The 26,308-nt window shown below is 42.9% G+C and overlaps 2 long non-coding RNA genes across 4 annotated transcripts; one reads left to right on the forward strand and one right to left on the reverse strand.

The window, feature by feature from the left end:
• Positions 1–1,098: 1,098 nt before the first annotated feature.
• LOC143927663 (uncharacterized) lies at positions 1,099–9,793 on the reverse strand. Of its 3 annotated transcripts, none has more exons than XR_013262295.1 (4): positions 9,659–9,793; positions 8,192–8,277; positions 3,735–3,791; positions 1,099–1,252 (listed from the first exon to the last, which is right to left on the reverse strand). It is a non-coding gene; the product is annotated as an uncharacterized LOC143927663 (long non-coding RNA). The 3 variants fall into 3 exon arrangements; XR_013262296.1 differs by having other exon boundaries at positions 8,192–8,274; positions 9,659–9,767; XR_013262294.1 differs by having other exon boundaries at positions 8,192–8,319; positions 9,659–9,766.
• Positions 2,344–24,187, forward strand: LOC143927664 (uncharacterized). Its single transcript, XR_013262297.1, has 3 exons — positions 2,344–2,617; positions 16,805–16,938; positions 23,900–24,187. It is a non-coding gene; the product is annotated as an uncharacterized LOC143927664 (long non-coding RNA).
• The last annotated feature ends 2,121 nt before the right edge of the window (positions 24,188–26,308 follow it).

Raw genomic sequence — 26,308 nt, forward strand, 5'->3', positions numbered from 1 at the left:
AGCCATTTTGTGTGTTTCCTACAATGCCTATATTAACCTCCTGAAATGTGAGTGCAAAACTTTTTAGCTTTTTATCAATAAACTAACATTTGGATGTCTGCACTATGAGGAGTCTCTTTTTTCTTTTAACTGGGTATTTAGACTGTGAAGGAGCTGTCAGTGATTTATATCCATGCTTGCTAACATCTACCTATGGATAAGAGGCAGTGTGTTTGGGTGACAGTGGCGGTCTCTTCACTTCTTTGATACCTCAAGACACATCCCTTTGGCTTATTTTGGCTTTTGTGGATTACATTTATATGTTTTTGCCAATTGAGTCTGTGCCAGCAATATATTTTGAGCTCATGTTGGATTTTTTTTCAAGAGCTTCACCATTTTCTATACATACAGAAGGCTGTCAGCTATCTTCGGCCCTGAAGGTTCTCATTAGACTGGAGGAGGCTAGAGACTTTTCTACACCAACATACCGTACATCAGTCCAGTTTGGCATGATGTATTTATCCATAATGTTTATCTGTGATCTTCAGGGGTTCCTACTCAAGTAGCTTTCACAATGGACACTGAACACAAGGGGTCATTCAAAAGCACCACTGACACCCAGAGAACGCCTTGTATTTTTTCAATGAATGCAAATCATTCTCTGATTCAATGAGGTGGAGAGGAGGGTCGGATTATACAACGATCTACTCTTGTCCAATCAGAGACTGGGCATTTTATTTCTTTCTTTCCTTTCTCTTTACTGATACTGGGCAAGCTTTCTGAATGGTGGCAATGCCCAGCGACCCCCTGTTTTCAGTGTGCAGTGGGGAAGCCAGTTGACCAGGACCCAGTAAATCATGGCTTTTACTGTATACAGTATAGCGTGGGCTATTGCAGTAGGTTATAGCCTCTCCAGCGGCCCTCCAGATATAAGATTTGGATAATGACATTGTGCCAAGCTGGACCAAGGTTAGTTGGCAAAAAATTATTTGCAGAGTTCTGCTTTAATGTATGTAACAGCAATATATTACATAACATCACGGTTAATGAGAATGGGCTTTTTGAAATTAACATAGTAGTAATGTTTACTGATGCAATTACACTGGAATGAAAGAAGGGTTAAAATGAAAGTTGTATGCTTATTTTATTTTGCATCAGCTTATAACATCATGTGTCACAATGTATTTTTTTTTCAAAACTCAAATGGGAACACAGTATGGCAGCATCAGTTGTGCTAATTTGCTGTTCCTTCGGCAGGAGTTGGCAGCACTGCCTGTAATAAAAGAAGAAGAAAAATATAGGTTAAAAAATGTTCGTTCACATGGCACATCTGACTCTGTGCCCCGTATGATGGTCTTGTTTACCCCCATACAGGTGTTCTGTGCACCCCCATCCAGGCAGTCTCATTGCTGTCAATTGGGAAGCAGCTGCTGCATGGACGCAGCTGCTGCTCTCAGTGAGACATTCCTGCATGTGCATGGCCCTGAATGCACCCAGGGTGCATTCGGAGCCATGCACCTACACCAATGTTACGTTGACAGCAGCTGTGTCTGTGCAGCCGCTGTTTGCCAATTGACAGCAATGGGGGCTGCCTGCATGTAGATGCATGGATTACATGTTCATTCTTGTGTGGGAAAACAAAGCAATCACATAGGGCACGGAATTATACGCTCTGGTTGAACAAAGCCTTTTTCTTAGCTGCCTGGCTGTTACGCGAATCCAAGTTCTTTGATATCTTTTGAGTCGACCAAAAACAAGTATGCAGACCATAAGTTCTGACTTCACACAAATATGACATCATTTTGAATTTTAGAGACCCACAGCAAACAAAGAGGGGCACCACATCCAAATAATTTAGTCCCTATGGGTAGGAGATCTCTAAATGGATATTCATACAATTATGCATATCTGTTCATATACTTGGCGGATGTTAGTGGTTGTTGTCTTATATCCATTACATGGTACTCTTCTTCATATATTCAGCTTAGGATTTCCATGCATATACACCCCTGCATACCTGCTAGTGACATTGTGGCGCTCTAATGCTTTGATGCCTGATTGATGGGGTCCTGTGTAATCTCCCAGGGACATATTTAACAGACATCCTTTTATTTATAATTTGTACGTATGCTCTGCAATTACAAAAATGAATGGACTCCATGATTTAATAATGTACAGTGCTATAACTGGATGTTCCTTGTGTGTTTTTTTTCCTGTTCTTATTTTTTGATATTATGTAATGCTGCATAGCATAGCATCTGGCTTCTTCTAGTTCTTATCCTCCTGAGTTATGTGAAATGCGCAGAGGGACTTCATACTGCAAATACAAAGAAGAATAACTGCGAAGTGGAATTTATTGGCTCACAGGGGAAAAATTATTTATTAGCAACAATGGTATTCATATGCAAACTACCAAAGAGGAGTTTGCCGAAAATAAGCTCTATGTAAATTTTGTTTGATATATATTTTCTAGTGGCCAAATTATAATCTTTTTGTAAAAATAAACTGTGAAGAGGTGTTCATTCTCCCTTATTTTATTGCATTGTGTGATCTCTTTGGGACACCTTAAAAGTCTGCTTTGAGCTTGGGAAATCACGAGAAACAACAAAAGTTAATTGTGACAGCATATGAGCAACAGGTAAGCAGTGCTTGCAATACACAGGTCACAGACATTTTGGCAATGAATGGGCAACAGACACTGGTGACATCACAAGGCCAAGAAACCGGCTATAGTGGTAACACACAGGCAATCAGGGCCATCTTTAACGTGGAGCAAAAGGGGAAGCTGTCCTGGACCCAGCCATTGTTGTGGGGCCCAAAGCAGCTGCCCATTGAGCCTGCACTGCTTGCAAATAGATACGTGGATTTGGCTATCACTCAGGAGATGAGGGCGGAATTGAATGTTGTGGTCGCTGGTGATTGGTTGGGTGTTATGTCTGCAGCCTGTGCAGCTATTGGCTTGGAAATGTAAACTTTGTCTGGGGAGAGCGCCTGTCAATCATGGGCACAGTCACACTGACCATTCTCTTTCACCATGTCAAACAAGCCACAGGCCATTGGCCCACTGAAGATTTTCTCCACAGGAGAGTTTGGCCGGGTGTGTCCGGTGTTCGCCTGACATCTTCTGGACACTATCAAGGTGAGACCTCTGGGATGGGGGGGCAATGCAGGGGTCTTTGAAGGGAGGGGGGTCTTATGTAATGATGGGGGTAGTATAGGGGAGGGTACCTGTGTAAAGACAGCCTTGCAGGAAATATATTACTAGAACAATCACTGCAGCCCAATTTGAATCCAACTGTCTGTACTTGAGGTTGACACTGGCTGGTATATTATTGGCCTGGCCAGTGAAAATCGGGCTTGTTACCATTTTTATTCCCCCCAAAAAATGGCAACCTTACATTATTGTAGGCACTCAAACACCAGCCTAATTCTGCCTCTGGCTACGAAAAAGTGCTGAAGGTGGAGATAGCAGAGCCCATGCCTTGTTCTGACATGGTCTTACTTCCCAGCATCATCTCTGACCTGATGTGTGACTGAGACTAGTGCCACTGACATCACTACCCCAACCACCCAATAGAAAGCCAGGCTGGAGTTTTTCCTAACCTAACCTAAGCTTACAGAAGAGTAAGGACCTACATGTCAAAACCAAAAGGTTTACATTTATGGTCATGATTTTGGAAAAGTTTGCCTTTGCTTTTTTCAATGTTTACCAAATCAAAACATACAGTAGGTAGAAAATGTATATGTATAACTACCTGAGGCATCATGGCAGATTCAGATGATGACGAATCTGCTAGTCGTCCATATCGCACCTAAAGAAGAGAAGTGGCTTATTAATCAAAACTGGAAAGAGGAAAGGGTTAGTATTGCCATCAGTGGCCAGAATCTAGTTTCCTCTAACAATAGGAATGTAAAAGGGTTTCTGTCTTTAGGTCCTGACTTGGAAACCTATTGACTTTCAAGTATTCAAAGCCTATTGACCTTTAAATTTGGGCCGCATGAGAAAAATCTAAGTGTAGCAGCAGCAGCCTTAGGGATTGGTGGCTTTGCTGTAAACAGCTCATTGATGCTGGTAGAAGGGACTTTACCCTCAAGAATCATATTTACAACCAAAGTTGAGATTATTCCAATGATTAGGATGTAGGTGGATAAGCCCTGCCAAGATAAACTCCAGGCAAAGCGTTTAATACATAGCTAAAATATGTATATGTCCTTTATTTTATATACCAAATGTTTTTAGTTTTGTTCAGCCAGATGCATGATCCAGATACTTTTGCGAGACATAATACTAGGTTTTGGGTCTCAATTTCTCCAGTGCACTTAGGCTAGGTTTAGACCTGCATCTAAATTGTAATCTGTATTTGTATTGCATTTTCAGAGCAATTTGACAGGCAGCGATGTGGCACCTTCTCACTGCCTGTTTCGACCCCATAATTGCCACACAAACGCATCGCAATCACTCGATTGTACACAGTTACAGGGTGTTTGCAGTGCTTCCTTATTTGCTTGAAAGAGTCATGGTCAGCAGGCTTGCTGGCTGTCAAGCACAAAATTCTGTAATATTTTTGCTGCGGGTGCGAAACATTTCACACCTCCGTCCACTGCCAGTGTAGCTTGGGGAGTTGGGGGAGGTGCAAAAAACATGGCCTAACTACAAATTTTTTAACGCCTCCCAACTGCAAGTCTAAATGAGTTCCTAAAGTGGAATTTCACCCATTCACATGCCCAGGTTTGACTCCATACTATACTATTGTAGGCACCATTTTTCTCTCTATTTTCTACACGTGGAGTCAAACCCGGGCATGTGAACGGAGTGTGGCATTTTACAGCAGCTGTTCAATATAATCCTTGAGCTTGTTTGCCAAACACGAGAGTGAATGGCAACATCATCTGGTGAGCTTGTTTGCCAAACACGAGAGTGAATGGCAACATCATCTGGTGAGCTTGTTTCTTAATGGGAGGAGTTGATCTCCCATTCATCACTGTGGTGGAGGAATTGGTGTCATCATATATACATATTGTTTTTGTACTCTTCAATAAGGACTGTCTTTTTGGTGTGGATTCTTTTTCATTATTCATATATCTATCTATATATCTATCTATATCTATATCTATATCTATATATATATATATATCTATATCTATATATATAATTTTTCTTCTATATATCTATCTATCTATCTATCTATCTATCTATCTATCTATATATATATATATATATATATATATATATATCTCTATATATATTTATTATTTTCTTGTCTTTTTTGGGCACATTTAAGAGCGCTACTGTGGATAATATTATATATACACTGTTATATATTTATGTTTTTCATCTCTTGTTATATGGGTAGTATCTGTATTCAATTTTTTTTTAATTGAACACATAATTGGATTGAATTGTGATCTTTTATTATCTTGATGGAGTTCAGCTACTTGATTGGTATGGGCAACTACTTCACACACTCTTGCACTTTTTTTTTTAATCAAAAACCGCCATCATTATCATTTGCAGAAGATCCCAATCGCCCAGATGGAGTTGATGTTTGAGCACAGTAATTAGACTGTAGGCTATTTTTTTCCTTAATCTTCAGTTTAAAGTTCAGTTACATGGAATTTTGTTTTTCTAAGGCAGGCCATACATAAGGTTTAACAGGAGGTTTCCCAGCCATTAGAATATAATGATCATTGCCACCAGCTATAGCCATCGGGAGTGATCAAATGAAACAAACAAAAAAGAACAGGCTGGTTGTACTGAAGTCGATAGATAGATTTCAGTACAACCAGCCTGCCCAAAGATCTCTATAAAATCTCTATAAAAATGTAGAAAACTACTAAAAGTGTTAAACTACAATAAATATACCTTTTATCCAGCTTCAAAATGATTGCATTTCCATTTTTATAAACCCAGCCCAAAGGAAAAGTAGTAATTAAAAAAAAAAAAAGTACTTGAAGATCAGTCAACAGTCAAGCATGGTGGTGGGGGTGTCATGGTCTGAGGCTGCATGAGTGCTGCTGGCACTGGGGATCTACCATTCATTGAGGAAGCCATGAATGGCAACATGTACTGTGACATACTGAAGCAGATCATGATCCCTTCCCTTCAGAGACTGGGCTGCAGGGCAGTATTCCAACATGATAATGTCCCCAAACACACCTCCAAGATGACCACTGCCTTGCTAAAGAAGCTGAGGGTAAAGGTGATGGACTGGCCAAGTATGTTTCCAGACCTAAACCCTATTGAGCATCTGTGGGGTATCCTCAAATGTAAGGTAGAGGAGCGCAAGGTCTCTAACATAAACCAGCTCTGTGATGTCGCCATAGATGAGTCGAAGAGGACTCAAAAAAATATCGACACTTTGGGCCAAATTTGGACATTTTCACTTAGGGGTGTACTCACTTTTGTTGCCAGTGGTTTAGACATTAATGGCTTTGTTTTTAGTTATTTTAAGGGGACAGTAAATTTACACTGTTATACAAGCTGTACATTCACTACTTTACATTGTACCAAACTGTCATTTTTTTAGTGTTGTCACATGAAAAGGTATAATAAAATATTTACAAAAATGTGAGGGTTATACTCACTTATATGAGATACTGTATATATCCCTACATAGATTTATCGGCTTTCCCTAACCAACTCCAACACATGTTGAGACCTATATGGTTGCCGGGAGCCTACTAAGGATGCCACCTCATCCCTTTAAACCCAAACACATAGGAATTACACAGGTTCTGAGGCTAATTAAATGCAGATAAGGCAACAAGTGAGTTTAATTACCCCCTTAATCAGCCAGAGAACCTGTGTAATTAATATGTGTTCGGGTTTAAAGGGATGAGGTGGCAACTCTGGAGCCTATCCTTGTAAATTTTTTTATGATTGCTGCCTCTTAGCCCTTGTACACATGGTCGGACATTCCGACAACCAAATCTGTCGGATTTTGTCCGACGGATTTTGTCCGATACTGTTGCATACACACAGTCAGACAAAGTTGTCAGAAAAACCAATCGTACTTAACGTGATGACATAATTTCGTTAGGACGGGACTACGTTCAGGCTAGTAGCCAATAGCTTTGGTCTAGGAATTTGATCTGAGCATGCGTGGCACTTTGTCCGATCAGAATTCTCTACACATGATCGGACAAAGTCCGATCGGATCATGTTGTCGGAAAATTTTATAGCCCAGCTGGAAAACTTGGTCCGTCGGATATTCCGACGGAAATAGTCCGATGGAGCCCACACACTGTCGGATTATCCGACAACACGGTTCTATCGGACATTGTCCATCGGAATGTCCGACCGTGTGTACAAGGGCTAAGGGACCTATCTGACCAAGGATAATGGTTATGCAGTGCATTATGGGTTCGGGTGCAAATTTATGGCCACAAATTCTGAGTTCCACCAAATCATGAGATCCACCTCAAATCCAAGGTGGCTCTAACCAAACTCCATCCCTACTCACTGTTCATTTCAGCATTAAGAACATGTAATGTAATATTATTAACACTTAAGACTGCCCCCACCCGCAGCTCTTGTTGTTTACAGACAGAATTACATAAGTTAAAATCCCTCTCAAAAATCCATGGACTCAGCCACGCTTGGTAAATAAATTTACATCATAGCCGACCACACCAAGTTCCCAGACAGTGAAAGTCTAATCAACAAGCTGTTTATAAACAAACAATAAAAGCTTAATTACCTTACTAGTTACTCCAGGCAGTCTCTCCTCTCCTGGAAGGATGTCTCGCCGGCCAGGAGTAGGGTCTGTGGATCAGACGGATCAGGATTCGCCGACCCCTGGCAAACCGGCATTCGTCCCCCCACAGGGTTGTGACCAACAGGTTGAGAACCGCTGTACTGAAGGCAACTCGACTGCACTTTGCAAAGTGCAGATGCAAGTGCAATTGCTCCAGAGCTTAGTAAATGAGGTAAAGCTTTACTTTGTAAAGAATACCCAATCACATGCAACGAAAATGAAAAAAAAAAACAGCATTTTTTGCTTGCACATGATTGGATGATGGAAGTCAGCAGAATTTCTGCTCATTTACTAAGCTCTGGAGCAACTGCTCTTGCAGAATTCAACTGCATTTTGCAAAGTGCACCGTCTATTTATTTGCCTTTAGTAAATCCACCCCATTCTGATCTGCAGAGCAACTAATCCTGAGTTAGTCTACAGGTATACTAAGAATATAGACTTAAACTGTAACATACCCTTATATTTTGGTCAAAATCTTCATCTTCCTCAAGGCTGCATCTTCCAGTAGAACAGGGTCCGTCTCCAGCTTGTTTCTTTCCTACTATGGCCAAGAAATCAGAAGCTTCTGACTTTTTCAAAAATGCTATCATGATGAAGGATAATACTGAGATTATTGATAAATCTGCACTATTAAGGGTTAACTATTTGTTTAAAGGTTATGATGAATAAATACGTTTGGCATTTATGCTTGGCCAATAAATTTTCCACCTTTTCTAGCAAAAATACTGATTCTCATCCCTTTCCTACTAATAACATTTGCAGTAAGACCCATGTTTTCCAGGCAGGTGCCAACCGTTAAAAGCTCAAACTTCTGGCCTGTATAATCCAATCATCTATCCCAGTGTCTCTGTCCATCTGTCCAACTGGTAATCTATGTCAGGAATCTCCAAACTTTCTATATAAAGGGCCAGCTTACTGTCCTCCAGAATTTAGGTTGGCTTGGCTGTGGTCATTGGGAGTAGAAATTATCCTGGCATCCATGAGATTAAACAATGCATCTTTGGTATTAGGGGAAGGAAGAGCCACACTGTTGGTGTCAGTGGGAGGAATAGTGCCTCATTGTTGGCATCAGTGGAAGAAATAGTCCCCCATTGTTTGTGTCAGTGGGAGAAATAGTGCCTCATCATTGGTGTCAGTGGGAGGAATAGTGCCCCATGGTTGGCGTCAGTGAGAGAAATCGCACCCTATTGTTGGTGTCCGTGGGAAAAATAGTGCCCCATTGTTGGTGTCAGTGGGAAAAATAGTGCCCCATCATTGGTGTCAGTGGGAGGAATAGTGCTTCATAGTTGGTGTCAGTGGGATTGATATTGCCCCATCATTTGTGTCAAGTAGGAATAATAGTGCCCCATTGTTGGCATTAGTTTGAAGTATAGTGCCCCATTGTTGGCGTCAACGGGAGAAATAGTGCCCCATTCTTGATGTCAGTGGGAGGAATAGTGTCTTGTATCACTGTAAGGAAAATTGCCCCAAAGACCAGATGAGCACAAGCAAAGGGTCGCATCCGGCCCCCGGCTACAGTTTAGAAACCCCTGATCTATGTCATTAAAGTATATATACAGTCAAAACGTCTTTGAGGTTTTTTTTTGTGTGTCTACATCCAGCTGGGGAGATTTCCATGTACTTCTCACAGGGATTGAGGGGATTGAGTTGAAATCTCTCCAAAGTGAGAAGACCCCCCCCAATTTAGTCAGCTGTCACTTAACAGGCATCCCCATTGAAAGCTCTCTACTTTCCTGTTGCATAGATAACTGTAAAATGTTGGATTTCCCATCACTTTCTTTCAAGAAGCTGAAAGGCAAATCCCCCCAACCGGGACACAGAGAGCAATAAAAAAAGAGGTTCTAACCATTCCCTACTCTATCCAATTTTGGAGATATTTGTCTAATATGTCATTATCAGTAATGAAGCACATAAAATCTTACCTGAATGTGCGATATAGAAACAGATGCCATAGCAGACACTGAGCACCAGCAAAAGCCTCATATTCTCATGTGTCTTCGCTTCACCTGAAAGTTTTTATATATCTGACTCTGTCTGGGCACTATATATATATATGCAGCATGCTGCAGCTGGATCTGGTGATCACCCGAGGATTACACTGTATTATGCTATCAGTATATCTGATGATACAGAGGAACCTCTGTTACAGGCTCAGGGATCGCTTTCACGGATAAAACTGATTCTTTTTCATTCAAATTTCTAATTAAAGGATTATTGAGGACAATATTTTTCCACCAAATACCAAATTAATCACTCTGTTTAATAATACAGTTCCAACCATTCCTTATATTATTGCCATAAGTATATTTTAAAGGACAATGGTACCTGTAAATGTAAGACAGCTGGAAGATCAAACCATGGGTTTTGCTAAATGATTGTAGGATACACAATACACAACCATTATTGATTGATTATTGCTGTTTATGCCCTCTGCACAGAATTGCCACTGTCAGGATTTCAAAGCACTCATGCCCATGTTTGGTTTTAGGCAGAGTATGTCACATGTTGGAGAACACTTATAGTAGTAGTACATACCTTTGTAGTTCTATTGGTAACTAGGAGACATAATTGTAAGGAATATGGTTCTTCATCTATCAAACAGCCATGTATTTGCCAATAAATGTCCTAGGCACATTCCTCCCAGGGTACAGTTCTTTTCGCTGGTTGTTCAGAATCTTGGACACCAGTCACTTGGTTTTAGGACTTTAAAAATGTTATTGCACTTGTGCAGTGATCTCCAAACTGTGGCCTGTGGGCTGAATGTGGCCTTTTGCTTGCCTCTATCTGGTCCTCAGGGCACTATTTATCCCACTGACACCAACAATGGGCACCATTCCTTCCACTGACACCAAAAGTGGAGAACCATTCCTCTCATTGACAATAACAATGGGGCATTTATCCTTCCACTGACACCAATGATGGGACACTTTTCCTCCAATTTGCACCAACAATAGAGCACTATTCCTCCCACTAATACTAATGATGGGGTACTATTCCTCCCACTAATACCAATAATGGGGCACTATTCCTCCCACTAATACCAATGATGGGTATTAGTTTGGCCAAAAAACTTTTAAAAATAGATAAAAACACTACAAGTGTTTTTGACATGTCCTTTGTTTTTTTATTTTATTTTTAATATTGTCCCCCAATGTAGATCCATCATCAATCATAATGCCTGCCGCACCACCAGACCCAAAAAAAAAAAAGAAAAAGCTCCATCTGCGAGGAAGGCTGACCCCTGAATGCCTCCTCCCCTACTTATTCACACGGGGAGCCGGGATATTGAGGCCCTCTTGTTAAAGGGGGCTTCCAGATTCCGATAAGCCCCCTGCCGACAGAACCCTACAACCACCGGTCAGAGTTGCGGGGAAGAGGCCCTTGTCCCCATCAACGTGGTGATGGGGTCAGAAAATCTGATCGTTCGGAACGTGATGACATTATTTAGTTACGATGGGACTACATTCAAGCTAGTAGCCAATAGCTTTGGTCTAGGAATTTGATCTGAGCATGCATCGCACTTTATCCGATCGGAATTCTCTACAAATGGTCGGACAAAGCCCGATCGGATCATGTTGTCGGAAAATTTTATAGCCCAGCTCTAAAACTTTGTCGGTCGGATATTCAGACGGAAACAGTCTGATGGAGCCCACACACGGTTGGATTAGCTGACAACGCGGTCCGATCGGACATTTTCCGTCGGAATGTCCGACCGTGTGTACAAGGGCTAACACTTAACCAAAGTTTCCTTCTTTCTAATGGCCCAACTGTAAAAATAAAAACCTCTATCTGGATTTGAAGATGGGTAAAAGAGTATTACTGACCAGTTACTGCCACTTGTTGGGGCCCAGGTGACCTTTTTGCTACTCTACTGACTGTTGCACTGAACTGAGGGTTTTCTTTTGGCTTGTAACAGTATTTTGAAAGTATTTGTAAATCAGAATTAACTTGAGCGATCTTATTTACCAGAGTATTAAATTGGGATTACTAAGGCAGGAAAATATAGAAGAAGCTTCTTGATTAGAAAACAAAAGGTCTATTTACTTCTGAAATAACAGATATAAAACAAAAGCCACAGCAGTCTGGGTATAGATACTCTATATCCCTGCACTGTTTGAATGACATGTTTAGCAAAGTCTCATTAAATGAAAATGTAGCCAGATAATATTATATTGTTTTCCTTCTTTAATATCATCCTGCTTTTTAATTAGTTTCATGCGCTATATATGTAGAGAGACACCAGACTTATGATCCAGAAAAAGAAGGGAACGGATTACTGCTTAGCTCAGTATTTGCATTACCTTGAGGGACGATTTGCAAAAGGAGGGGTCCATGTTATAGACATATTCTCAATGTAGTCCTTTCCTACTTCACTTTTTATCAATCCCCTCACTTTTTTTTTTTTATGTAATAATTTTCTCATCTATTTCAATCTTTCTTATTACCTTATCTCTTTGATCATTTTTGTTACGTCTATACCTTTTCTTATGCCACCTTTTCTGTATCTATTCTATCTCTCTTACTATCTCCCTCTATTTCTAACTCTCTTCATATAGGTTTGCTGGTGTTTGCTAATAAAGTGCTTGAGTAATCCAACTACCCCTACCCAAAAAGTTTTGCCAATATTGTGGCTTCATCAGGGGGACTACCATGTGAATGAGATGAGATAAGGGGTAGATAATGAAAAAAGAGAAAATTTGAAGAAAACAAACTCTGTGAATATCTATCAATAAATTAGACCCATAGTATACTATGAAGATCGAGATATGTTGTATAATAAAAAAAATTATCTCTTTATAAAAGATAGGAAACAATTATAGATTTGCCGACTCTGAAGGATATGATGTTTTAGTTTTGTGTAAGATCTTGGGAAATACTCCAATGATTTTAATGTAGATAAAAAAAGGTTCATTATTATTACTACTAGTGGGTTAGATGCGCTGAGTAGTACAGTGCATCACTTTACAACAAATACAATCTGAGCCCTTGTACACACGGTCGGACATTCCGACGGAAAATGTCCGATCAGACCGTGTGTGGGCTCCATCAGACTGTTTCCGTCGGAATATCCGACGGACAAAGTTTTAGAGCTGGGCTATAAAACTTTCCGACAACATGATCCGATCGGATCTTTGTCCGATTGTGTGTAGAGAATTCCGATCGGACAAAGTGCCACGCATGCTCAGATCAAATTCCTAGACCAAAACTATTGGCTACTAGCCTGAACGTAGTCCCGTTGTAACAAAATAACGTCATCACGTTACGTACGATCGGATTTTCTGACAACTTTGTCCGACCGTGTGTATGCAACACAAGTTTCGGACAAAATCCATCGGACGAAATCCGACGGATTTTGTTGTCGGAATGTCCGACCGTGTGTACAAGGGCTTAGACTGTAGAATTAATTAAGCCTTTTGCATAGTTTACACAATAGATCATTTGCATTTTTCTAGGAACTATTACCTCTTTTAATCCTTTTTAAATCAATATATATGTGTGTGCCAGTTTATGAAGGTGATGAAAAGGATAAAACAAAAATGGTTCCTACTCATACTCCATATGATTATCTTATTTCGCTCAAGGGGGTTTCTTTATTAAAAAAAATATATTTAAACCAAATGTAGCTATAATCTCCCTTTGTGATTTTAGTAGGATCATTACAGTGATAATTAGTGTACTTAACATAAAAATCTGTAAAAAAGTTTCATTTTCATCCCTAGGCACGGTGGTAATTAAAGTTTTATGTGATATTTGGGGTTTAACTAATCACATGTACTTCAAGAGTAAGGAACTAGGTTAATATTCAAGGTACAGATAATTTTGAATGGGAACCTTGGCCTCATTATGGTTCAAGTATGAGCATAGCTCCCTCTTCCTCCAGTGTTGGTATTGCCCCCTAGAGCACCTAGTCATCTTCCAACAATCATCTTCCCCTCTTGGGTACCAGCATTGGTCTTGTCCAGAGCACCTTTTCACATATCAATCACCACCCAGCAATAGTCTCCCCATCTTGGACTCCATTGTTGATATTACCTAGAACAATGGTGTCCAACTTAAAAGGACCTAAAGGCAATATTAGTCAAGTTATGGTCACATCCTAATCACAATTTTTTTTTTTTACTTGGTGAAAAATATAAGGCCATGACCATACTTATTCTAAAGCAGTAAAACCAGAAACTGATGAATATAACAGCGATAGCCCCCTTCCAGGAAAAGCCATCCTCAGTGGCCCCTCCACTCACCTACATACTGCTGATGCATCTCCCTCTCACTGTGCAGAACATTTCCACCTGGTTGCAACTAATTGCTCCCTCCTTGCTATTGGTGGATGGTACAATCGGATGTCAGCAATAATTGCTGAATAGCTGTCTGTTCTGGTATGAAGGTACTATATAAAGCTCATTGCTATTGTTGCTTATTAGAGCAGCGGATCTCTGCTGTCCTCCTCGTGACAGGTCTGTGATAATAATTTCACATTGTTGCTTAGGATATTTTATTGTCCTTCACTTATGTTTCTATGACTGGCTGTCATCATGGAATTGACTTTAGATATATGGTCTTTTTAGATTCTTTATCTGGAGCAATAGGCCATTTTCTTAACCACTTGCTTACTGGGCACTTAAACCCCCCTCAGTCCCAGACCAATTTTCAGCTTTCAGCGCTGATGCACTTTGAATGACAATTGCGCGGGCATACAACACTGTACCCAAATGAAATTTTTATCATTTTTTTCCCACAAATAGAGCTTTCTTTTGGTGGTATTTAGTTACAGCTCGGAGTTTTATTTTTTGCTAAACAAACAAAAAAAGATGCAAAAAAAAAAAATCATGTTTAATAGTTTGTTATAAAATTTTGCAAACGGGTCATTTTTCTCCTTCATTGAAGTGCGCTGATTAGGCGGCACTGATAGGCTGCACTGGTGGGCACTCATGGGCTGCACTGGTGGGCACTGATGGGCTGCACTGGTGGGCACTGATGGGCTGCATTGGTGGGCACTGATAGGCTGCATTGGTGGGCACTGATAGGCATAGTTAAGGCGGCACTAATAGGCACAGATAAGGCGGCACCGATGGGCACAGATAAGATGGCACGGATGGGTGGCACGAATGGGTGGCACGGATGGGCACTGATAGGTACCACTGATAGATGGGACTGATGGGCTCTGATAGGTGGCACTGATAGGTGGCACTGCTGGGCGGCACTGCTGGGCACTGGTAGATGACACTGATGGGCACAGATATGTGGCACTGGGGTGCAGCACCTTTGAGGCAGATTGTGGGCACTGCTGGGTGGCACTGCTGGGTGGCACTGTGGGCACTGCTGGGTGGCACTATGGGCACTGCTGGGTGGCACTTACTTTTAATACATGTGGCACTGCAGGGGGCAGGTGGGCACTGGCAGGGGGCAGGTGGGCACTAGAAGGGACAGCGCGAGGAGGAATAATAGCCGATTACCGGCTCCGTTATATCACATGGTCAGCTGTCATTGGCTGACAGCTGATCACGTGATAAGGGGTCGGGATCGACCCCTTGCAAAGGATCGGTGATCAGGCGAGTCTCATGGACTCGCCGATCACAGAGCGCGCCCCTCAGGGGGCGTGCAGGCCGCTCGTACACGGGACAACGTCAATAGACGTAGTCCCGGAAAAGGAGATCCGCGCTGTAGCCGTCATTTGGCTATAGCGCGGGTCTCAAGTGGTTAAAGAGGAAGTAAACCCTGATGGGTTTACTTCCTCTTTCATTCCCTGCAAAGGTAAAGCATAATGGACTACTATGCATCGCATAGTAGTCCATTATGTGTCACTTACCTGACACAGGAGCCAGCGAAGTCAACACTGTCCCCTGTAGTCCGGAGCATCCATCTTCTCGGTGGGTCTCTCTGGGTCTCGCTGCTTCGGCGCTGTGATTCGCCGGAGCAGCGATGACGTCACTCCCGTGCATGCGCACGGGAGACGACACTCGCGGCTTATCGCCGCGATCTGCGGCTTACCCAGTGCGCCTGCGCCGTAGACAGCGGTGGCTGTCTTCAGGTAAATATCTCCTAAACCGTATAGGTTTAGGAGATATTTCTTGGACCTACAGGTAAGGCTTGATCTAGGCTTACCTGTAGGTCAAAGTGGTTTGTAAGGGTTTACAACCACTTTAAGGAGTGTCTATGCCTTATCAGCACAGGGCCCTGGAATATTTTGACCAGTAGACCTTGAGTGAGTCTGTATTTAGGCATACTCTTATCAATGTATGTAGCTGTTTTTCTTGAGGATATCTTAAATTGTGTCATATTGCCCCTTAGATGGTCACCTACTGTGTCTTATGGAGACATTTTTCTAGCATATGTTCTGAGGCCTCATCACTCCTTTTTGAGGTGATCTCTGTTCATTATTTGATGACAGACCCTATAGTGGCTCTTTGTCCACAAAGATTTATGGCCTTTCTTGCTTCATTTTAGCCCACAGTCACTGTCCTATCTAGAGTCCCCCAGCCTGCTATATTGACACCCACTAGGCTTGACACTGAAACTTTACATCTCCATAGCCAAGTGAGTACATGCTGAATTTAGGGTATTTGGATTATCTACAGTATGCATATTTTTTATATTAAGTAGATTTTTGATTGAACTTTCTTGTGTATGCAACACCAGTTTCGGATAAAATCCGCCAGAAAAAAATCAGATTTTGTGGTCGGAATGTCCAACCGTGTGTACAAGGGCTGAGAGCTTTGCGGTTCTATGTGAGTAGTTTTCTCCATGCATCACTTATTTATGTCTGCTCAGCAGACACTTCACCTTTGATATGTATAGCTGTGCTCACTGTCCATATTTGTTTGAAATATGATTATTTCTCCTTTCTTACGCAGAATCCCTTTGCTTGCTGTTAGGCATATAGGTCCTGAGGAAGCAAAAGCGAAACGTCGACCTGAAATATTTAAGCATTAACAGGGACCAATACACATACTATGTGTGGCTTATTCCATTGGAAGCCAGTACCATTTGTTTTTAATGTTATATTGTCAATTTTTTATATCCATGTTTAATAAATTATTTTTCTAATAATCTTTTGTATTCCTTTTCAGGTACCTTTTAAAGTCCACTCCAACATTCCCTTCTTTAGCGATTTTCTATGGATGTGGTATCCCCTTGGCCCTTTTTCTATATATAGAATTTCTGTTCCCTAAGGTAACTGGATATCTCATGGATCAACGGCAGTGTAAGCAATAAATGCCCAATCTCATTTGTATTCAGTGGTAGTGTTAGCAACCCTGCTGTTTAATGTAGCACTAATCATCGTATATTGATGCTACACCTTATTGTAAAAAAAAAAACTTAACTGATTGCACGTTCAGACCTATACTATATTGTCAAAAGTATTGGGACACCTGCCTTTACAGGCACATGAACTTTAATAGCATCCCAGTTTTAGTCTGTAGGGTTCAATGAGTTAGCCCACCCTTTGCAGCTATAACAGCTTCAACTCTTCTGCGATGGCTGTCTACAAGGTTTAGGAGTGTGTCTATGTTTGACCATTCTTCCAGAAATGCATTTGGACAAGAAGGTCAGGCTCACAGTCTACGCTCTAATTCATCCCAAGGGTGGTTAGGACTCTGTGCAGGCCAGTCAAGCTCCTCCACTCCAAACTTGCTCATCCAAACTATATTGACAAAAGTACTGGGCCACCCCTCCAAATCATTTGGTGGAGGGGGAATTATGGTGTGGGGTTGGGCTTGGCCCCTTGGTTCCAGTGCAGGGAGCTCTCAAGGCATCAGAAAAGTCCATAAAGACATGGATGAGCAAGTTTGGGGTGGAGGAACTTGACTGGCCTGCACAGAGTCCTGACCTCAACCCGATAGAACACCTTTGGGATGAATTAAAGAGGAGACTGCAAGCCAGGCCTTCTCACCCAACATCAGCATCTCACCTCACAAATGTGCTTCTGGAAGAATGGTCAAACATTCCCATAAACACACTCCTAAACCTTGACGACCTATTTGGCAATATAGTGTATATAAAGCGCCTCCAGCCCACTATGCTGTCATAAACGATTGGCAACCTCAGCATTTATTCTACACTGGAGTGAGAGAATGAAGAAACCCTAGTAGTGTGCGTTGAGGGTGTCAAAGGTAAAGTTTAAACGTTCTGACTTTTGCATAAAGGAGAAGGTTTGGTATAAATATAATATAGTAGAAAGCATGGTTTCCTCCCACACTCCAAAGACATTGTAGGTTAGATGCCTCATGTCTAAATTGGCTCTTGTATGAGTATGTATGAATGTGAGTTAGGGGCCTTAGATTGTAAGCTTCTCAAGGGCAGGGACTGATGTGAATGTACGTGACCAGTGTAGATCAGTTGTCCCCAAACCTTTCTTTTTCTGCCCGACCAGAAGTACTCACCCCACCCCTTAAATGGTACAAATGGCCATAGCAGCCTTTTTATTAACAAACACTTATTCAAATAACATTCTTTTACATCAACATCTGAAAACCAACAAAGTCCTCAGGCCTCTTGGTCTATGACGGCAACCCCAAAATTCCAAAACATGTTCCACTGCACACTGCGGGACCTTTACCATGATAAGGCCTTCAGCTGTGACACACCAGCTCGGAGACAACCCCACTACCAACACTGTGCAACCATTACCCTATTCCAGCACAACCATGTTAACTGGAATCCACCAAAGGGGCACATACCACCGATAAGTCTTCCATCTCGTAAGTATTTTCTTACCCTTAAGGGCCCCTCCACACCCTCAAGACACGTTGAATACCATTCTGTAACCACAAATCTATCCCCACTGCCGATAAATCAATATGAAACAGAATATACTCCTCTCCCTAGAGGAGTATATTCTGTTTCATATTGTTTTGCCCATTAGGATGGGGTTTTGGTAGGCCTCTTTCTGTCCTGTGATTTATAGCACCTTGTTCAATTTGTGTTGCACCGCCGATAAATGGACACGATTCCCCCTTAGGTACAGCCTGGTATCCACCTCTAATTCTAGATGGCGAATGACCATGCCCCCATTTAGAAAAAAAATCGGCCCACCACTTTATTGACTATTATGCAAGTCTTGTTGAGTCTTGCAACTGACCTCGCCATGCGCCAAGTTGTCCGAGCCACCATGTCGGATCACAAGACCAGCATATCGAGGAAGGCCGTACGGAGGCGCAGGAAATCTAACTTGATATCCATAATGAGCTCCCTACTGGAACGAATCCCCAGATTGTTCCCTCCAACATGAAGTACTATAATGTCGGGCGGCCTGTCAAGGCTTGCAAAACGATGCACCTCTGGCACAACCCTGTTCCACATCATCCCTGGTACGCCTAGCCAGTGAATACACGCCTCCCTCCTTGAAATACCTAGCTGCTTGTCATCCAGCCTAACATCAGCCCACCTGGCCCCCCGAAATACGTATGAGTGGCCCCATAATCCAGACGAGGCGCATCTGCACTGCATCTGAAAGAATAGAAAAAAACTCACAGAATAACACCAAGACCACCATGACTACTTACCCACATGCAAGAACCACGGCGACCTATCCTCTATTGGTCACCCCCCCCCCATGATCGGCTACTCAAGTGCGGGCGAATGTAGGTATGGAATCTCCTGGAATCCCACCTACCAATCCTCCTCAAAGCCGCCTCGTCTAGCCCACACCAAGCGGCCTCCGTGTTTGCCCTGAGACAGAAAGGAGTGCGAGGCATACTGTTTTTCTTCCAAACCAAGAGCCCGAAGACTCTTCGTGAAAATGGCGATGAACTGAAACTTGGACAATGGAGACCCATCCCCATGTAACAGAAAGGGCCCCACCACCCCTGGGCACACATCCAAAAATTTCCGAACAATCCCCACCGGACACACCGTGGAACCTGGCAGTGGAAACAGTTGCACCCACGCGCACTTGTCCACCTGGTCTGTCTTGGACCTGTGTAGCAATACCTGCACCCTGTCCCTCTTTCAAATCACATCCCTCACCAATATTCCCCCCGGAACCTTCCTAGAAGGACTGACCAGCTCGTTGATCCGGGAAGCCCAAAAAACAGCCAAGGAAAAAGCCGCATTAAACAAGGATATATCATACCTGGAAGTAATGAGGGAGCCCAATTGCACAAAAATGGCCTGTAAAATAGCAAAGGACACAGGCCGTCTAGAATCCTTGCACGTATGCAACTTCGGATACCCTTTTAAAGCGTGCCGCACCCAAAAATCTTTAGTAAAATCCAGCCCACCCTACAATTTAAAGAAAAAGGCCAAGCCAGCCAGTTTCCGCTCAATGGCAGACACCAAAATGTCTCGCTCCAGGTTCCTGGAAACAAAGTAAAGGACCATCAAGCCTTACCTCCGAATCCTCCCGAACCCCTTCTGTTTTCCGCAGCCAACCCGGACAAGGGACCCCGCGCTGTTCCACCGCTGGTGCCAGCTCTCGGGACCTGTCCCACTGAAATCGAGACAAGGAGTCAGCCAAAGTATTGTCTACCCCAGGGAGGTGTACAGCATACAGAAAAATATTAATCTGCAGGCAGTGGAGCACCATGTGGCGCAGCAGCCGTTTCAAGGGTTGTGACGACGCTGAGATGTGGTTAATGACTTTAACCACACCAGGTTGTCGCAATTCAACCGAAGTTTCATATTCCGAAATGATTCACCCCAGATTTCCATCGCCAGCAAAAATCTCCAGGAGCACCAGGTTACAGGGGAATCCCACGTCTGACTAGGAACTCGGCCAAGGTTCCACGCTCTAGTGACGCTGGTAGAATGTCCCATAACCTGTCGACCCTGCAGCATCTTTAAACAGCTCCAAATCAAAATTGCTCACCGGTCATCCAAACTGATTTCCCATGATAGCTTTCCAAAAATGTGTGCCACACCCGCAAATATTCCCGATGTTCCCTAGTGAGACAAATAAAATGGGTAGGAGACCTAACCCCTGCTGTCGCCGTCAGCAAAACACCCTACCCATAGGATTAATGTGACATGCAAAGTTAAACTTACCCAACAGGGATTGTAGCCTCCGATGCTGCATCTTGCGCAGTCCCAGTCGTCGGACCCTTCGTTTTGTCCTTAGCCAAAGGAATACCAAAACTCCCTGCAATGTGCTACAACGTGGATAAAAGTATTTCATACACATTAGAAGCAGGCAGCCCCACGCCCAGAAAATCATGAATGGCTAAATTCACCCCAGACAGACCCCGAACCACCCATTCAACAAAGGAACTGAATGTCTTGAACAGAGTGCAGGAAATGTAACAGCCCATGGGCAAGCAGTGATCAACATAAAATTAGTCCTGCCAACAGCAATCGAAAACTGTCAGGATGAACTGGGGGCAGCCAAAAAGCAGACTCTATGTCAGATTTTGCCATTAGAGCCCCTTTTGCATAGCGGCGAACCCAGCTCACTGCTGCGCTAAAGGAAGTATACGACACCGTACATGCTTCCGGATCGAATGCATCATTGACAGAACCTCCCTTCTGGAAGGACAGATGATAGATCAGTCGGAATTGTGTGGTTCCTTCTTAGGCACCACCCCTAGTGGCGAGATCACCAAATCCAGCAGAGGCTTCACCGAAAAAAAGGCCCACCCATGCGACCCAGCGCCACCTCCCCTCCACCGACAATTTTTCAGATACCACCCCCAGATGCAGCAATGCCAACACCTATTCTGCGCCATAGGCGGCATGGACGCCAAGGAACATGGGATGCGAAAACCTTCCAAGAATCCTTCCCTCAACAGTCACGCAGCATCCTGGTCTGGATATATACTTAGGAAAGGATGCATCCTTTCCCCCCTCATCGACATCATTCCCCTTTGCAAAATCTCTGGCATGGCCCTTGCATTTTTTAAAGCAGCGGGACATGGAATGGGATCCTCCGCAGCTGGAGCATTCATGTTTAAAACGGCATGATCCCCCAAACATACATTATCCCTTGTTGTACTACCAACATAGATCCCATTTTTTATTGGCCAGTTGTCCAGTGGAGGCTCTGCACCACCACCCCCTCCCCCTGGAAAAAACTGATTTAGGGCCTGCACCGAGGACATGAGCCACATCCAGAGGCTAATGTCCTTGTGGTCCCAGCAAAGGGACGGCTGGATAGCCCTACATCGGTGAAACTGCTCGTCATAATGTAGCCAAACAGTTCCCCCATATACTCTGTAAGCCTTGTCGATGGCGTCCATATAGCAGAAAAAAGTACCGAACAATGGTCTGGATTCTTCTCCCTGATGGCGCTCGCAGCCAGTTGGCAAAAGTCCGTAGAATCAATCGATACCATCGCTTCTCCTCATCCTCTTTTTTTTGTGTCGTCGGGCTTGAGCCTGTCCAGATTAAACTTCTCTAAAGGTAGCAAGGAGAAAATCTCCACATACCCTTGCAAATCTTTTCTCTGGCTTTCTGTTTTAAATGTGCCCCCAATGGCACCTCAAAGCATACATGAACTTTGCATTTTGCAGCGTCGGCTAACCACAAAGCAGACGTTTTTTGAGAGACCTCCTGCGACTCTCCGGTGTTCTCTGGCACCGCAATTGTTGCCGCAGAGCAACACAGAAATCCCTGTAGTTGCTGGGGCCACCACCGGGACTGGAGGGAGAGGGGGGCACCGCTCTGGACCCCATACCTGCCCTGTCCACCACTGCCCCGCCACCTGGCTGAACCCAAGGTGACACCTGCGGGGACTGCAACCCTTTTCCCCCTGCAAAAAGCTGCACCAGATCCTGTAGACCTCCTAGTAAATTGTGCAACTGCGCATCTGTACTGGAAGTGGCAGATGTATTACCTGTCCATTGCGGGCCAGTCGCAGAGTTCCCAGCCTGTGGCGTGGCCCTGACATCCACCGAATCACCCCCATCCCTTAAACCCAACAACTCACCCATTGCAGCATTAAAAGAGTTAATAGATAAAGAGGCAGACTTACCAGGCTGACTAGAGGAGACCGAAATAGCCACGCTATAAACAAAAAAAGTACATTTTTGAAAAAATAAAATAAAATGCGAATGCGCTGTAGACGATGGTGCGCAGGCGCACTGAGTGTGCCGCTGCTAATGGTGATCATGCCGTTAGTGATGTCATTGCGGCATCCGGCCAATCACATCGCTGGAGCCGCGATACCCGGAAGGAACATGGACGCTTCGTGGAAAAGGGGACAGCGGTGACATCGCAGGCTCCTGTGTCAGGTAAGTGACACATAATTCGATGCATAGTAGCCCATTATACTTTGCAGGGAAACAAGCCTTGAGCAGGCAGACCTTCGAAAACTTTACTCTATTGGATGCTGTGTTATTTCACTGGGCACGTTGTTCATTGTGTATCATAAAAAGGGTCATATTAGTATATTATATATTATAATATGAAGCAAAACAAAATATAGAAATCAATGGAAAAAAAACGTTTAAGCTGGGTTCACACTTATGCGAATTGGATGTGAGTTTTCCCACATCCAGTTCGCATGACAGGAGAATGTGACTGGCTCTCTATGGGGTGGCTACGAAACGTATTTACGAAGAGTAAATGGTCCTTCTTAGTGCAGTTTGTCCACACATAAGAGAAACCAACTTCATACAGTAACAGACGGCATCATCAGCAGGTGCTAAAGTGAAATGACGGGTGGCGCTGTCATAACAGAAGTCCAGAAAATACATTATCCAGCATCCTAATACTGCCTGGGGAGGAGGTCCTTAGTGGGCTTGAAATGTCGCTGTTTATAGATAATGAATAAATGTCCTGCCTGCTTTTTCAGATGGTACTGGTGGTAAAACATTTTCTGGAAGGGCTGTTGGTGAGATGCTTATCAAGCCTTCATTTTAGTCTTTTAGTGCATTTCATTGTGATTATATTCACATCATTATTAAAGCCCTGAAGAAGGGTGAGGCCATTTCACCCGAAACACATTGGATGTATCTGATGCTCTCAACCAATTAACATAAAAAAATAAAAAAAAACTTTTTAAGTGATACCAACCGTAAAACTGGCCCTTTGTTTAGAGTTTGGAGACCCCTGATTTTGGACAATTATTATACCTCCATAAGTGGTGGTGAGCATTAAGATGCTTTCTTTATACCGTATTAGGTGAGTCCGTATATTAGCATATACATATATGGGTATGCAAAAATATATGCATTATGTATTAAACTCTGTAGATCAATTTCTAAACTATAACCTATCTCCTTAAACAGAGATATAGAATCTCCTGAAGAAGCGACAAACGTGTTGCGAAACATGTCGAGCAATTTTTAAAGCCTTCAAGGATCGTTGAACACCCCAATAATGCAAGCCGTTTTTCAAGTGGTGGTTTTCTCAGATATATACAAAGCTTAGCCCCTCAGGAAGTATCCAAAACAGCCCACTTTAATTTGGGTTGATCAAAATGTTCCTTTATTTGTAGTTCCTATCGCTATGTGTTTTTATTGAATATGTACACTATATGTAATTATTCTAAGTGAACGATTAAAAATTGTTATATATTTTTCTAAACGTGCAGTTAAAGTCAATTTTTCCTTATCCATTCAATCTCTATATTAGGATGTGGCACTATATCATTTTAGGGGTTTGATCGCCCCCTCAGGGCACAGCAATCAACTTTTCTCTAACAATTATTATACATCAAATCATTATCTACACATGATGCCCACCTATGCCTGATTTAGCCAGAATCACTTATCTGACGAAACTCCTAAGGCCCCTTTAACACATGCGGACAGTATGTCCGTATTTCATCCATCCGTTTGTGGATGAAATACAGACATACGTGCATCCCTATGGGATAGCGGGAGCGATCCCCGCTGAGCGAGCGAATCATCACGGGGCGGATCATTACTGATCCGTCCCGTGTGAAAGGGGCCTAAACTCCATTGAAAACTCATTTAGCAATAAGACACCTGTGTTAATATTAACATTTCTCTCGGTATGGATTAACCTTCCTGTCAGCTGTGATATATAAATAAAGTTCATTTGGAAAATGCCAGCGCCGTGTACATGTCAGTACAGATCAAGGATGCTTGGCGTTAACCTTCTAACATCTGACATTTTTACAAGTATAAATTTATTATCGGAGGGAATAGGAGTCCTATATCTAGAAACACAAAGTCATTATAGAGAAAACTGAAGAAAGGAAATGGAATTGTATTTAAAGCACTTTTTTTTTAAAGATTTGCTTTTTGTATTTTTTTTTTTTTTTAACTAGATTCAGATTGATAGCCGATGGTCAATGTATATTTACTAAAGGAGTATACAATAAACTATTCATGCAAAAAAGGGAATAGGGCAAAGCTGCGTTCACTTCAACCATTCAATCGTGCGAGTAAATATCCTGTTTTTTTAAATTTCCTTTGCACTCAACTGGGCAGTCAAAGTGATTTTTTTCTGATTCACTAAAGCTTATGCCGCGTACACACGGGCGGATTGTATGGCGTACTTAGTCAGTCGAAACACATTTCAGAGGACAATCCGCTCGTGTGTGGGCTTCAGCTGACTTTTTCAGCGTGCAGTCCGGAGTACTAAGTATTTCGGTTTTTTCGAAATTCTGTCCGTCGTACTTTGGTTTCAGCGGACAATACGGTCGTCAGTATGCTAGTTCGACGGACTAAGAATGGCGCATGCCCAAAAAGGATTTACACGGCGGAAGGGTGCTTTGCTGTGTCTTGGACTTCCTATTTCTAGTCCCGTCGTACGTGCTGTACACGTCATCGCGCAAGCTTTCAACGGACTGTTTGTGAATCCGTGTGTGGTCAAGTCCGTTCAGTGGAAAGTACGACGGACTGTCCATCGGATTGTATGACGAACTAAGTATGCCATACAGTCCGCTCGTGTGTACGCGGCATTACTGAACAACTACGATAGTAGTTAGTTGGGATGCCCATAGAAGTCAATGGCAGGCCATCAATACACATACACTGTATTACCAAAACATACATGAACATTAATGGCATCCCAGTCTTAGTCAGTAGGGTAGTTGGCCCACCCTTTGCAGCTACTCTACTGGGAAGGCTGTCCACAAGGTTTAGGAGTGTGTCTATGGGAATGTTTGACCATTCTTCTAGAAGCGCATTTGTGAGGTCAGGCATTGATGTGGATAAGAAGGCCTGGCTCGCAGTTTCCGTTCTAATTCATCCCAAAGGTGTTCAATCGGGTCGAGGTCAGAAATCTGTGAAGACCAGTCAAGTTCCTCCACCCCAAACTCACCTATGTCTTTATGGACTTTGCTTTGTGTACTGGTGTGCAGTCATGTTGGAACAGGAAGGGGCCATCCCCAAACTGTTCTCACAATGTTGGGAGCATGAAATTGTCCAAAATGTCTTGGTATGCTGATGCCTTAAGAGTTCCCTTCATGCCGCGTACACACGACCGGACTTTCCGGCAGACTAGGTCTGACTGTTTTCCCAACGGACTTTCGGCGGAATTCCGACAGACTTCCGAACGAATAGACTTGGCCACACACAAATGCACTAAGTCCGTTCGAAAGTCTGTTCATTTTGAATATGACGACGTAAGATGGGACTAAAAAAGGAAGGTCAATAGCCAGTAGCCAATAGCTTCCCTTGTGTCGTATTTGGTCTGTCAGACATTGGACAGATTTGAAACATGTT

Source organism: Lithobates pipiens, unplaced genomic scaffold, assembly GCF_037356315.1.
Source record: "Lithobates pipiens isolate NorthernLeopardFrog02 unplaced genomic scaffold, aLitPip1_a1.2 Scaffold_23, whole genome shotgun sequence".
NCBI lineage: Eukaryota > Metazoa > Chordata > Amphibia > Anura > Ranidae > Lithobates > Lithobates pipiens.